At 35.9% G+C, this 15,569-nt stretch overlaps 1 long non-coding RNA gene across 7 annotated transcripts in view; it reads right to left on the bottom strand.

Moving 5' to 3' along the window:
* The window catches only part of LOC140665399 (uncharacterized), a 397,969-nt gene that overhangs the window by 308,320 nt on the left and 74,080 nt on the right, over nt 1–15,569 (bottom strand). For 3 of the 7 annotated variants that reach the window (XR_012046594.1, XR_012046596.1, XR_012046592.1), the window contains exons 4-5: nt 10,572–11,642; nt 10,198–10,235 (exon numbers count right to left, since the gene is read on the bottom strand). This is a non-coding gene — a long non-coding RNA (uncharacterized lncRNA). The remainder of the gene's footprint in view (nt 1–10,197; nt 10,236–10,571; nt 11,643–15,569) is intronic. The other 4 variants (XR_012046593.1, XR_012046595.1, XR_012046597.1 and 1 more) reach the window with 4 other exon arrangements.

Below are 15,569 nucleotides of genomic sequence, written 5' to 3'. Positions count from 1 at the left end.
AGATCTTTTGAATTTAATCTCAATTGTAGGTTGCCTAAGGGATATTAGATCTGATATAAAAATGATATAAATACTTTCAACAATATAATAATACATAAATATAATAATTTACATTATATTGTATTTAATTATATTTATTTCACTTTCTATCATTTTGTATAAACTAATATTAAATGTCTAATTGAGCTCACAGTCTCTGCTTGCGACAAAATTAAAGATTCAGTATATGATTTACCGCAGTGATACAATTCATAATTTTTCTCACAAGAATTGACACGTTAAATTTTGAATATTTGGCAGCATAATATGCAACCCATTGCAGCAGAAAATTTTTTTCTCCGTGTAGTATCATCCGGGAAACGAGTGGCAAAAAAGCTCGGTTCCAACGACTTCAACTCGAAGCTTCCAGCAACTATTATGACCTGGCATAGACACGCCGGGATATGGAAGCCCATTTTTCCAGAACACATCCACGACGATCCTCGTCGACACGCAGCACGCTCTCATCCTGAATTACGCCGACACTAAACCTTGGAACGCACGCGAGAACCTCCCTTATCGTCAGGAGCAACATCCGCGATTATCAAGCCGACGAACCTTCGTCGAGGATTACCCCCGCTACCGAGATTTATCGACCCCACTTCCACTCGACCACCCTCGCAAAAGGGGTCAAGAGGCCGTTTCGACCGTCCTCCCCTTTCTCCTTTCCTCTCTTTCTCGACCTTTCGTGTCTTTATTCCGCCTACTGTCCTATCCCAAATAGCCCTATCCTCTGGACCCCGCTTTTTCCGTTACTTTTGTTGGTCCTTCGCCCGATTGATGGAAAAAAAAAAAGAATTTGTGTTACTTTTTTTGTAAGATTGACAGCCATCTACGATCTCTCCCTCTTCGTGTATGTCAAAAGATGCTTCCGCTTGAAGAAACGTTTCGTGGGGTCGATCTGAATGGCTATCGTTTGATTCTTATAATCTCAAATGTATCACGAATATTTTATTTAAGAAAGAAGGCAGGGAATAAACACTCCACATCTCGTACACGCAATAGAGGTACTCCAGTGAAAATAGCAAGTAGATAAGGGTGACAGAGACACGAGAGACCTATCTCGAAATGTTTTATTTAAAAGGGAGAACAGTCGTGGCTCACGCGAAGAGAACACCTCCAAAATGAAAGCCATTCTGGCATAATACACCTGTCTTTGTCGTCGAGTATGATTGGCAAACAGGCGATGGAACTATAGAAACAATGCGTAGAGCTATCACGTATCGGCGAAATAAATGCAACCTCAACACATGCGTGCTTAAAAGAGATTTTCTGAAAGATATCTTTGTCTGATATTTTTCAATGCAATTTAACGATAAATTTGTTTAACAATAAGAAAATGCTTTCTCTCTACGTGAACCGCTTTCAATGCTATCAATGCTAACAGAAAGACAAAAATGTAAAACGATGCTAAACTTTATATATTTTACTCTGCATCTGCGTGTGACATAAATCGAAGTAAAATGTTCGCTATTTTCCATACGTCTTTGTTATCGATATAAATTCAAATAACACATTAAGATGTTTTCTAGTTATAAAACTGAATCATTGAACCCTCTTTCTTTTCTTTCTCTTTGATAGAAAAATAAACAGACGTAGTATATTTTTCTTCTCAGACAAAATTATATTATAATAGCCGTTGTACTATAGGAGTTGAAATACATATAATAGAAACAAAACCGGTGATTGTTGTTTACGATAGCAAACGTCGCATTTCCAAAAAGAATCAATTTATTATTCCTCCACTGCTTCTCGTCTATATAATTGACCTCTTAGCGTTTGAATCGCATCAATCTTAATTATAATTAGTTAGGATTTCATCTCTATGAGTGCCTCTAACTATTTGAAACAAGCTTGTCTACATCGCGAATGTCGTTCGCTAATCTTTTATCTACCTCGTTTATATGAATATCGCTTATAGAACGTTTTTTAATGTCACGACGAGTCGTCTTTATTTTGCATTTAGAGAAATTCTCATACAAACAAATGTAAGTGTGTGTGAAAAAGATATTTCCATATTATAAGTCAATACAATTTCTTTCTGCTATAAATTTAATTATATAAAGTTATTTATCTTTCCAAAAATATACCAAAGATTTTGTAAACTTTTAAACAAAATTAACTACCGATATTCGATAACTACTTTTTTATTTCTTTCGTATTTCTTTCGTAACTGCACATTTGTAATTGACACTCTATCTAAAATATTTAATTCAATTTTCTTGCGCTTGATAAAGTCAGTAATGTCAACTGTCAACGACCAGCGTGATCATCATTATCTATGAAGCGGTCATCCTCGTAATTCATCATGACAGAATAATTCTGTGAATTCTATTTTCAAACTCAACCAAGCTTGCTGGACATGAATTAACAGTGACGGTCAGCATGCAACGATAAAAATTTATCCGCTGCGCGAAAAACACGAAGGCGCGTTCCAGCTAACCATTGGGGTCATAAAATTGAGATAAAATCGCAATATACGAACGATTAACTCGCCGTCATCGGCACCTAACGTTAATTATCATTATTACAGTAGTGCCTATTTTAAAATTGCCTGTTAAAAGTGCAAATTAGTGCGATTTAATCATAGAGTGTTAGGTGATATATGTATATTCATAGACATATAAACTATATTTTCGTATGTGCAATTTGCTGCGCAAAATAATTACTTATTTTGCGATCTTATACGATTCATTCATAAAGAATAAATTTTAACTAGAAATATTTTTATTAGCTCCTTCAATATACATTTATAATACAACATATCATCTGCAGATAAATAGACTGCTATGGACGGATATAAAGAAAAATAAAATAAAAACACGCAAACACTTATCGAGTTAAATGGTGACAGTTTTGTGTGCGTTTTCTATCTTTAATTTTGTAAAATTTTTCCGTTCAATTATCAAGTTTCATGCTTTTTTGGACAAATGCTTTTAAAGTCTCATCCCTCATTATGTTTCTTTCATTTGTTCATATATGAAACAGAAAAATTTGCCACCCAAAAAGAAGTAATTGTGTAATGTTTCCCTTGATGAACAAATATATATACACAACGTAGAACGGGCTAAATAAAGGACAAGCGTATGCGAGAAAGTCAAAAAGGAAGGTTGGCTTGGATAGCGGGTTAGAAAGATAAAGAAAAAGGTAGAACGATAGCGGGATAGAAAGCGATGGCGGAAAAGCGGGTTGAAATTCGAGAGAGATGGTACGAGTACATGGAATGCAAATGGACAATAAACCGCCCTTTCGTCCACCGTCTACCGACGGTATATCACCGGTGACACCCGTACTTTTAGTTTATGCCGCATGCATAAGCGGCGTTTCGCATCAGAAGTGCAACGTCCGTAGCGATTCTTGTTCCCGGAGGAATCCCGTGGATCTCGGCCTAGTTCCTCTCTCCCGCTCGTCCCTTTTTACACCGCTCTCGACGGGATTAAAGAGATCTCTCCCCGAATCACCTATTTCTCCCTCCCTCTCTCTTTGCTTCTTTTCCTCTTTCCGTGCGACGACGTAGGCGAATTCTCTTAGAATTTTCGTCAAGCCGGAAAGTCGATAATTCACGGACCGCGCCCGTCCACGGAAAACCTCGAATTCGCCCTACGATTTATTATATCATAAATTTCAAATACATTATATTCTCGCGGTTTACGGAGTGAATGAAAAATATTCGGATAATCGCGATTACGCGGTGACGATCACGAAATTAGACCCATAAATAGAGTGAATGCCTCTTTTTATTTTAACTTTCGCCACTTGCGACGTAATGATATGCATTGTACCGGTATTTATTGTCTAGCCGGCGCAAATTCATAAATGATAAAGTAATTATCCAGTACAACAAGAGACAAATAGTTACGCTGTACAATAATTCTCTGTACATTTGCAGCTTGTTTTTAACATAAATATAACGAATAAAACTGCGAATGCTACTAAAATAATACTACACAATTTATACATGCCAGGCTAATAGCATCGATGTATCTTTATTTTCTCGCGTATGAATGATGACTAGTATAATGACGCACGCGGTCGTAGGCAATAGTAGGTGAGAGAGAATTACTGGCATGCAAGTATTTCCACAATATTCTAGAATTGCGGTCACGTTGCAGATGAATATATTTTTTTTAACAAAAGAAATATCGTGAAATATTTTATAAATATATTGATTTGCAATCTTCATGCAATTTAGAAGTATGTAAAACTTTGTTTTTTAAATTATTATTTTTAGGCTAAAATCTTTATCAAATTAAAATTCTACATGATGTACCAAATTGCTTCATAAAATCGCATATGGTGTTAAAAATAATTCTCCAAATTTAACGCACCAATGAAAATACCAATGAAATATCTCTAATGAGATTGCGCAATCAATAATGTTTGAAAATACTTTGTTCACTTATATAGTCAAACAACTATTTTTAAACAATAAATAAATGTTTTGACATGGTTCTCTTTAACCTTAGTTTCGTATTCATCAGTTTACATATTTGGTAGATAAAGATTCGAACGTCATAGTTTCAGTGCTTACATTTATACCATCAAGTATTAACTTTGAATTTATACTTCAATAGCAATTGTAAAGTTATTTTTATATAATTTAGATAATTTTAATAAAATGACGAAATATATTTAACAATCGAAATATTATTTTTACATTACATAGTTATCAAAAAAGAGAAACAAATGAATGCTTTATGAAAACTCAAGCCAATTAAATATTAATATTCTAAATTATATCAGCTTTACACCTATACACATGTATGCACAAATGCACACACACGTCAATATTATCTTGCATCACTTAAATGATTAATTAAATCAATCAATAAAAACTTATTATATGTATATTATATTATATTTGTAAATTAATAGAATACTTTACTTTATCAACTTTCAAAATTTACATACAGAAAAATATCGGAAGATGTTATAAATATAAATTCTTTTATTCGTTTAAAACTATTTTAAATTTATCATAGCATACATATCTCTTTTTAATTGTTTGCAATCTAGGTGTAAATTTCATAAATTACATAAAAATTTCTGTACTTTAATTACCGAGATACTGAACGTTTGCCGGAGCGTTTGCCCGCGCATTAGCATATACAGGAATCTGGACGTCGTTAAAAGTTTGTCACGCGTGTGCATGCTAAAATATAACCGCGACATATCTCCGGCCGTAGGATTGATCTTGATCCCGCGCCTCTCATGAATTAAACGCAAGGCGTGCATGTCACTCTTCGCGCAACGACCCAAGATTACGATCAAGAAGTTTAATGTGCCTCAATGAAAAGCGTTGGTACCGCTTTCCCCGCACGCGTCTACATAACTACGCCGGACAGATGTTTCCTGATGTCTCTCGATAACACAAAAATACTAAATCACGTAATAATTGCGACTGATAGAAATGTTGCTACTGCTAGGTATTATATGTCAAATTTTAATGAATCATCCCTAGCAAACGAATACTGTGCACGTATTGCTAAAACAAGATTGAGTTAAAAACATTTCATTATTGATTTACAAATAAATAATCTTTAAGAGTCATTTTATTTAAGAAAAAATAATAGTTTGTTGTAAAAAAGAATATATAGGAGAATCAGTAAAAAGAAATGAATTTCTGTGTTGTAAATTTATCTTTGGAAAAACTATATATACATATATATAAATAAACTATGTACATAAATATGAGCGATGCTGCAATTTAATGGTCTTTGTATTTTAAAGGATTTACGGTACGATCTGAACATTACATTCTGAAAAGTAAGTCACTCCGCGGACTAACGCGGAACATCTCGATGGCTTAATCGGTGATAAATATATACGAATTATTTAAACGAAGAGAGGCGTTCTAACTGCTTCAATTAAATTGCAGCCGGCGATAACCCGGTGTGAATGAGCTGTGCATGCGATTCTCGTGAAATACGTCTGTGATGCTTCAGTACTGGAAACAGGGGACAATGCAAATAAATGTGCATCTACGAGCGCATTCGATAGTAAGCCCCACATAGTGGCGATCCATTTATTCAACGTCCGTGTATTAGTGAATAGAAATGACTCTATCATGAAAGTTCCGCGACTTCTGAATAAACATATGTATGCCGAAAATTGGTATGCAATTTAGAAAAAAATCTCATTCAAAGAGACATTACTCTCAATTGTATTTTATCACGTCACCATAGTATTTACTTTTTAATCCTGTCTCTTATTATATTGTACATAGATAAAAGATAAAACATGACAAATTTACAACACTAGAGTATAAAATAAAATAAGATACTTAAATAATACAAGTAAAAATAACTGTAAAATGACAATCACGTGCGAAGTCCTGCGGGAAGACAATTGCAAAGATGCGGAAAAACCGAAGAATTATTAAAAATAGGAATTTTAAGCTTTCTATGCATCGATGAATCATTGATTATTATGGGCACACAACATCACCGGAAGCCGCTAATAAACCAGGAAGAGCCTGATGTACGAAAATTGGATACTCATGTAAATTTCCAAGGGATTATGTTCGATAGTAATAACGCGCTGATAGCTTTCCACGCTATTGATACTGCTGTTGTACACGAGAACGCGGGAGAGGAAAGAAAAAAAGGGAAGCGGATAAACCTCCATGACTTCCGATGAGTCTGATCGTCGGTAGAACGGGACGAGAATGATGAAGTATAATAGCCGCCGGTAATTCAGCCAACGCACGCGAGTAATAACGTACGAGTGCGAGATGTATATGCGCTTTTTTTTTGCAATATAAAAAGATACAGCCTGCTGTGTGTGTAACATCAGGTTGCATTACGACGGTGGAATAAATCTTGCGCTACAATGAATAAAGATTGTAGCCCAAGTCGAGTTAGTAAAGTTGAATAAAATAATTAAAACCGTTGAACGAACGGAATAAAACGGAATAATTACCGTGCAATGAAATAAACAAATGGTCAGTATATAAATGTATAATACAATATATTGTATATTGAGTAGTGAGAAGTTATTCGATTATATCGAAGTATAAAATCATTGTAAAACGTGAGAGATATGGGTATTAATTTCATTGCAGCAATTGCTTCTTTTCCAGAATGCTCTATGTCTGTTACGTAAGATTACACGCGTTGAAAGCTGGCGTACATATATACATACACATACACATATAAACACAGAGATATACACACGTCGAATCTCTCGTCAAAATTGCAATACACGTGCGCACGAACGCGAGCATTGCAGAAATGCGCGACTTTGCGGTTAATCTCTCAAGGCCCTTTTGCATCTGGGCGAGCACGATGAAAGCCGCGACCTTAGATATATATATATGCCCGTATATATAATGTTATTGTACGTCTTCGCGCGCGACTGTGTGCGTTTGTGTACATGTGCGCCTGTATATGCAAATATTTAATTAAAGCAGCGACAGAGCGGCATATGCGCCCGTCGCCGGTATGTCCGCGAGCGCGGAGGGTTGGATAACGAGGGTGGGCATGCGGGAGGAATGAAAAGGGGTACGAAATCGCGGAAACGACGAGGTGGAGGTTATCCCCGCACTGTAAATATATGATTATGCATGAGGATCGGTGGTGCTGAGTGCACTTTCACGACCGCCATATGGGAACGTGTTAGCTGCATGCGCGCTACGAGAACAAACGATGAATTATAACGTTTTATCGAAACAAAGAACAACTCATCTCTAAAACGAGACATCCACTGAAAGATTCTGTCCACTATCGAGCAATCGGAATATGACGAGTTTAAACGAGAGAGTGTTTGCGAGAGTATTCACCACGACGACGCGACGCTGCGTTTAAATTTTTTTAAGAATTTAGTTAATATATTCAAAGTTATACGGTACAGAGTTATCTAAAGATAAATTAAATATAAAGAATACATTTTCCAGAATATTATTTTTCACAAATAAATTCTTTTAATAAATATGTGATAAAAAATTTATTTATTAAATATTTAATAAATAAATTTTGCATAAATTTTTTATTAATTTTTTAACAAAACTTTCTCTCTCTTTTTTCTTCTTTCTAAATAAATCAAGTCAATTTCATTATGTGCTGTTCAATAAATAACGCGCGAGTGGCGATGCACACTAAAGCGTACCCAATTGCCAGACCCTTCATCAATTTATTACCTTTTATTACTGTCAGCTGAGGACGCATCTCAAAAGGACATTCAATTTCATTGATATTAAGGCAAACGGGCGAGAGATTTCGCGGAACTCCTGGAATTTCTCGAGGTATGCAATCGACTGCTGCCGCGAGTACCTTTGAAGTTTGCGATCGTCTTTCGACGAGCTGTTCGCACGAGAACAGTTAAACGAAAATTCCCAGTTTTGGCATAGATTGTCAATACTATTTGCAACGAGAAATTGCTCGGAGCGACTGCCAAAAACAACGATTTCATAATCTCGAATAAAATTTAAAAAAAATTCGAATTCTTTGAATTTTTGACATGTGGAAGGAAAAACACAATTTTGCACTTATTGCATATTGCGAATAATTTTCAAACGCGCAATTACGCTACAAAATATTGTGCTTGGCGTGAGAATTTCGATTTGATTATATTTTTCTTAAAAACTCAAATTATAAACTCATCATATTTTGTCCGTTATTTTATCCGATTGAATTTTTGTCGTCGCACATTAATTAAATGAGAGTTTCTATCGCTGCGAATATTTACATCAGAATCGTTTTATAAAATGTAAATTTACGAAGCTTCTAGTGACTTAAATATTTGTTTTCGCGACGTCTATTGCGAGGCATGATAAATTCAAATAGTCTCACAGTCTCGATTAAAACAGCAAAATACGCTTCTATTTAAAGCGATCCTAATGTAATGGACGATATTATGAATGTCCGTTACAACGTGAATATCTACTTATAACGCGCAAGTGTAAGTGACGCATTATTGCGGATATCGAGGAAAAATCGGTTTAAAGAAATATCAAGGTAATATCAAGGGACAAGGATTATGATTCAAGTTAGGATCCGAAAGTAAACAAGAAAACCACAGACCGCGAAAGTAGACGATAAAAAAGAACGGCGTGGACACGGTTGGTCGGTTATTAAAAGAGATGACGAAGATGAACGCGGATGAAGGGGAAAAATAAGTTTGCTTCAATTTGGCAGAGGAGCAAACGCCAAGAGCGAGGGTCACCGTGTCTCGGCTCGTTTAATATGCATTTTAATTAATTCCACGCACTAAAATGCGAAACGACATCGTCGCCCGGCCCAGTTTTATGGCATCATCCTTTTGACGTATTTTCCTTGCATCCCCAAACCCCGTTCCTCCTACTGTCGCGTTACTCCCACGTCGTTCGCTCACCCTTATATACGCGACTATACGTCCAGCCATTTGCGGTCTACATCTGTTTCTCCGTCCTCGTCTCCTTCGCCACTCTGATTTATAGCTCGTGCTTTTAACTGCGGTTCACGGGATGCTGGTGAAACGAGAATCGAGGGAGCGGCCCGCGTCGCGTCGCATCCCCGTCGCGGTTGCTCGTCTACTCATGGAGCTATCTTCGCCCACTGTCAGCTATAACCAGCCACATGATCCAGATGCTCTCTCTCCGCGAACTTTTATTCCGACATTATCGTACTGACACGCGCGCGCGCGCGCGCGTAACACAACGACGTCCCTTGTACAATTCGCGCGGGGGAGAACGTCGACTCTCGTTTATCGTTTCGCGGAAACGAGAGACACGCGGCAGCGCGGAATTCAGCTCATAACTCGCTTTTATTAACGGCTCGCGTACGCCCTTTAGTGCCGTTCAATTTCTCGGTGAGTTAATCTTCAGTTTATCGACACGTAACGCACCGGCTGTAACCTACCCTGTTTGTTTACGCACCGCTCAGATGTGCTGCGAGTTCATAATATGCATATTGATCGTATCCGGTTGTATGCTGCTGTTAGTAATACTCGAGCTGGTTGAGACTCACGACATATCTTTTCGTTTCGAATAAATTCTTTGAATGGACTTTGAATGGGTTTTATTTGTTTTCGAAAGATTTAAAGTCATACGAATATTATAATTATAAAATGAAAAAAGATAAAAATAGACCAAGTATATAAAAAATATGCAATAAAGAAAAATTAAGACATACTATTTATATACTTAGCCTTTTTGTGATAAAATAAAAGTTTATTACTCACCGATCGATGTGCAGCAGCAGAGTTGACGGCACGTTGATCTGTAATACAAAATCCAAATTATAGCGACCAAATTAATTATTTTTAAAAAATATTGTATGCGCCAAATATTTGATGCATACAATTCTATATAAACAAATATTTCATAAAATAAATATATAATAATTTTCAGAAAATTATTCTTTATACATATTTATAAGTACAAGTATTTATAAATAATTGTTATTATTATTATTATTATTTTATATAACATATATTTATATATTAATATCATTATTTCCTCTCTAAATCTTTCTCATTTAAATCAAACAAATAAACTAATCAAATTAATACACATCCGTGACTAATAACTAATATGCAAATAATAAATTATTTACCTTAAAGTAACTCTACCGACGCCCGATGCCTCTCCTAGGCCTCCTTTTCCTCCTCTCAGGTCTCCGTCGAGAGTACGTCAGGATCATACGTTACACATTCACTCGCGAGAAGTTTATACAATTTATGTAGTTCACTCATGAAAAATTTCTTTCATTATTACAGTTTATTACAAGATATACGATAAAAAAAGACGTGTGATATTTTTCTTGATATTCCAAAATTCACGGTAAAAATTAATGGACATTTTTGAATCTACGATTGAAAATATCCCATTTCGCATTATTATTTCAAGAATCACACCGTACTTCTAAGCTCTCCAACAAATCAAGATATCAACGATACTTTGAGCAAAGATTAAGCTCGAAGCAAAAGCAGACAGATTTAATTGATAGGATCAGATTCGCTAGACTACGCATATACGCATCTGAAAGTGAATCGAATTCATTAAAACATGATTTCATGTGAATGAAACACCAATGAATTTAATCAGGCGATATCATAAGATAGACAAAAAAAGATATCCATTTTTAATGCTAACCATCTAAACAATTTAAGAAATGGAAACTCACTTTCTCAAAGCGAGCTAAAAAAAATCAGCCTAAACAATTCAGTCAACATATCAACGCGATATATATGACAGATAGAACAAGAAGGCCTATTAATGACGATTCAAATGTCGACCGAATTCTAATCAGTTCGAGCCAAGCCAATTGTCGAAGGAAAGCATACTCTCAATCAGTCGAATCTTGAACCTAAATTTAAAACCGCGTAAACATATGTGTACGTGACATTTACGTGACCGTGTCATCTCGTGCTACGACGACGTGCAACCTGACGTGAAAACATTGTCTAGCATTCTCAATGAAATCTCATTTTGTCGGCATCAGAAGTACGGTCCTCGATGACAAAGAAATATGCGAAGACGAGACATACCATCCGTGGTATACTGGATCACTACCTGCCGACTCGAGTGTCGTCGCGCGAATGACACAGCTCACGTAGTACACGTACGTATATGCGTAAACAACTTCAAGGCCACATACCAGCCGATGTGTTACGTGCCTCGCGCTCTGAAATAAAAATAAACACATACCATTACATTCAGATATTTAATGCTTTATATAACTTTATGCCAAATATTCCGTTCCTCAATTTTTTAATCGATTATTACTATGTGAATCGTACATTATAGCTTCTCACTTTAATCATTCGATCCGATGATTCAAGCGTTACATACTTGACTTCCTTAATCCGGAATTAATAACAAATTACACACTGGAAAAAATTGTATTCTAATTATACAGTGTGTTTAATTTAAATATACACACTCAGTTATTTTTTAAAATAATAAATTATAAAATGTTTGAATGTATAAATTATAAAATTATAAATTATGAATTATAAAATGTTTCGCGAATAAAAATTATATTTTAAGAAATTTAAAAAGATTTATATAATGACTTATCTATATATAATAATTTAAACAAAAATTAAAATTTTTTAAAAATGTTATCTACAACATTTTAAGAAAAATTTTATTAAAGATACTTTGTTTTTTCCCCACTCATATACCTAAAAGCAACACAAGTGACAATACCTTATAACTGCTGAAAATCTCATTTTATTGCATATTCAGAGTGTCTACTCAAATCTTGTAAAAAAATTCCTTGAAAATTCCCTGATTTTTCAGGTATTTTATTCATTTATTTTTATTTAAAATATTTTTTATAACTCTAACAAAATAACTGACTATGAGTGATATATTTAAACTAAATACTGTATATATTACGATGTACATTTCTTATCAATTATCCATATTGTGTAAACTTTCTATATTAATTAAATGTGTATAAAATTGTAATAAAGAAATTTAATATAGGACGATTTATATTTATTACATTTATATTATATTTAAAATGATGAGTATGATTAAGGAACTCTGTACTTCTTTAAACATTAAACTACTTTTAAAAGCCATTGTAAAACCATTGTTTCAACAAATATTCCAATAAAATATAGTAGAATAATTTGCTGCTTCAAGGTATTACTATACATGTAACACCTTCGGCAATAACCGCACCGATTAACTAGTCGAATGTATATATATATCGCTTCTCTCAAGACTCTTGAAAGTGCCAACAATAAATTAGCTTTCATTACACTAGCTATGATGAATAGCTTGTGTGCGTGAAGTGACTCGTCGGCGACCTAACTCGCTACGTCAAGCCTCACCATGAGAGGAAGCTAATAGCATGTTTCGCGTTGAATATTCAGACCCTCCCCATACATATCACTTCATAATTGTTCCATCGCGCCGCGGACAAGCAATAACGAAACGGTCCTTTCGCCGATGTGTGTCTTTCGATCGCATGCCCCTCTATTTTTGCTTCGTAATATTCGGCTGCGAATATATATATATATATATATATATATATATATATATATAAGTGTACGAATGTTCAACAATTCATTGCCTTTTCATTCCTATTCGATAAGATCTTATCGTTTCATGTTCAAAAGATTGCGTGCCTTTCGCCAACTGTTATTATTATAACATACATTCGCTCTACGAGAGAAAAAGAGAAAGAGAGAGATTGTTACATTATATATTTCTATAGTAATATCTTGTGAATGTATGAATATGAATTAAAAAATTTTACAATATCTGCCTCTTTCTCTGCACATTATTGAATTACTGGTACATTGCACGTAAGATGTGCCCGGAGAATGTACATAAAAAAAATAAATTTTTTAAGGTGACACTAGACTATAACGACATGCAATATAATAAGTACACAAGCAGTAACATACGTGCAAGTTCTTTGTTTATGGCTTATGACCATATAATTTTTGCATTTTCATCACAAGAGTGTAACAAAATTCTGTACATAATTGTGAATAGAATGACAGAGTGCAAAGGTGAGACCGCTGTGAGAAAGCTCTAACGGAACTGCTTATTCGGCTTTTGTAGAGAAAAATACACCTCGCGTAAGTTTTCTCGTAAATACGCAAGCATGACTGGCGAATGTAAAGCAAATGATGACAAAATCCTTCACGAGGGACTTTTTCGATTTCTTTTATACACGTCAACGTAATCTCGCTCAAATACGCTTTCAAATACGTGATGAGCACAGTTTTCTACCATATCTTTCGATTATTTAATCTGCTCTTCACATTTAATTCCACTGGCATTTATTCCATCTTGAAAAACTTAAACGTAAAAGACATTCTTGAAAAAAAGAAATGGCAAGAAAAACAACGAGGGGATTATTTATAAGGGATATAAAGTGTCAGCGAGAATACGGACATACGACTCAGGCACAACCCGAAAATCGGAACGGTATTTCAGAAACGATAAAACCGCCGTCTCTACTTATGCAACATTTTCTATGCAAACGGTGTCCTTATGTTGCTTTTGGCTTACGAATTCGCCCGCCGTGTTCTTGACGTCGAGGGCATTACGCATCGGCGCCGTATAAGCTTTTCCTCGGATTCGAATGTGAAAGTCTTCGAGTACCGATGGATTCATGCAAATTCGATAATACCGACAAATCGTTCGATGGATAAGTTCGCAAAGCGACTGAGAGTCCAGGACGTTGCCGGAGACTTCAGGAAACTCGAGTGCGGATTACGTAGTTCGTACGACTTATCGGAGTTTCCTCCGTTGTTCCGTAATTCTAGTTAGTACTCCGTGGGTTATGAAGGATCGGGTTGGTGGGACGTGGGACGGGAGAGCGGCCGGACGGACGATTAAATACAAAGTTGCACAACGAATCGTTCATCTCGGTATATTTATGACTGGCGCGGATTTTCTGCGAGATTTTCCGAGTCGAGATACGACAACACGCAACTTTATGCGTAAACTAAGCCGTTATCTGCGACTATTTCCGTTATGTAGATAAGAGCTTAGTTTATACATAATGTTAATTTGTGCGGCGTTAATTATGCAGTTCTTAACCGCGCTGTAATGCTAATAAAAACGCAATAAACGTTAGTAACTTGAAGTATTCTAAGTGTAAACGCGGTTTACTTTAGCAGTCTAATTCTTAAGTAAGTCGTGTTTAAGAGTATTGTAATAGTCAAACTTTTAGTCTATTTTACCATTTTTATTGAATTTTTCAACAAAATTACAGAGTTTACGAAAGCGAGATAATCGAAAATATCGTTTCGATTGCAGTTAATCCTCTTTTATGTCACTTTAAAAAGAAAACAATTAAAATCCTCTGACAGGATTTTGTAATTAGCGTCGCGACAAATCAGCCTGCCGTACAGCACGCGCTAAGCATTGTGCCTGTGAGACAAGTGACGAGATAATAATCAGTCATCCTAGGTACCACACGAACTCTTCAAACCTCGAGAGGGCGAGAAAAGTTAGACTCTATGAATCACGAAGCACACCCTCGACGCCTCTCAGCGAAGATCGGTCCCCTCGGCGCTTCTTCGTGGCTAAAGAGACGGCTGGACCGTCTGGCTGTACCGCGCGCGCACCGGTTATATGAGTCATTAGTCACTGTCCCCGGCAGAGGTGACTTACTTGGATTTAAAATTAATGGCGCGGGTTTTGCGATACTCGCGAGAAGAATTTTTGCTGCACTTACATTCGCGAACGTCCGAGCAAGGTCGAGGGAGGAAAAGCGACGAGAAGGTTAGGAGAAGGATGGCACGAGGAAGAAGAGGTTGGTAGTCATAAAGAGAAGCTAAAAGAAATAAGGAACGGTAGAGTCAGCCTGCCGTGAGCCTCCCCCGGTTTACGGGGTGCGGTTGGGCAAGAGAGAATAAAACTCGGGAAATTTTTATTAATAGTCTTACGGCCAACCATCGCGCGCCGGACGAATACTTCTCGTAAGAATAAAATTAACATGGGAAAGATATCGAAGCGTCTGCAAGTGTCACAGATATATTTTATGTTCTTTCAGGGACTATTGTATTCTTATCTTTAAGAATTCCTTTCGCCATCGCGAATATTCTGCATAACAGAGAAGCCATTTGGAACATTC

Source organism: Anoplolepis gracilipes, chromosome 4 (assembly GCF_047496725.1).
Source record: "Anoplolepis gracilipes chromosome 4, ASM4749672v1, whole genome shotgun sequence".
Lineage (NCBI taxonomy): Eukaryota > Metazoa > Arthropoda > Insecta > Hymenoptera > Formicidae > Anoplolepis > Anoplolepis gracilipes.
The sequence above is the reverse complement of the archived record's forward strand: the minus strand, read 5'-3'. Positions and strand labels throughout refer to the sequence as shown.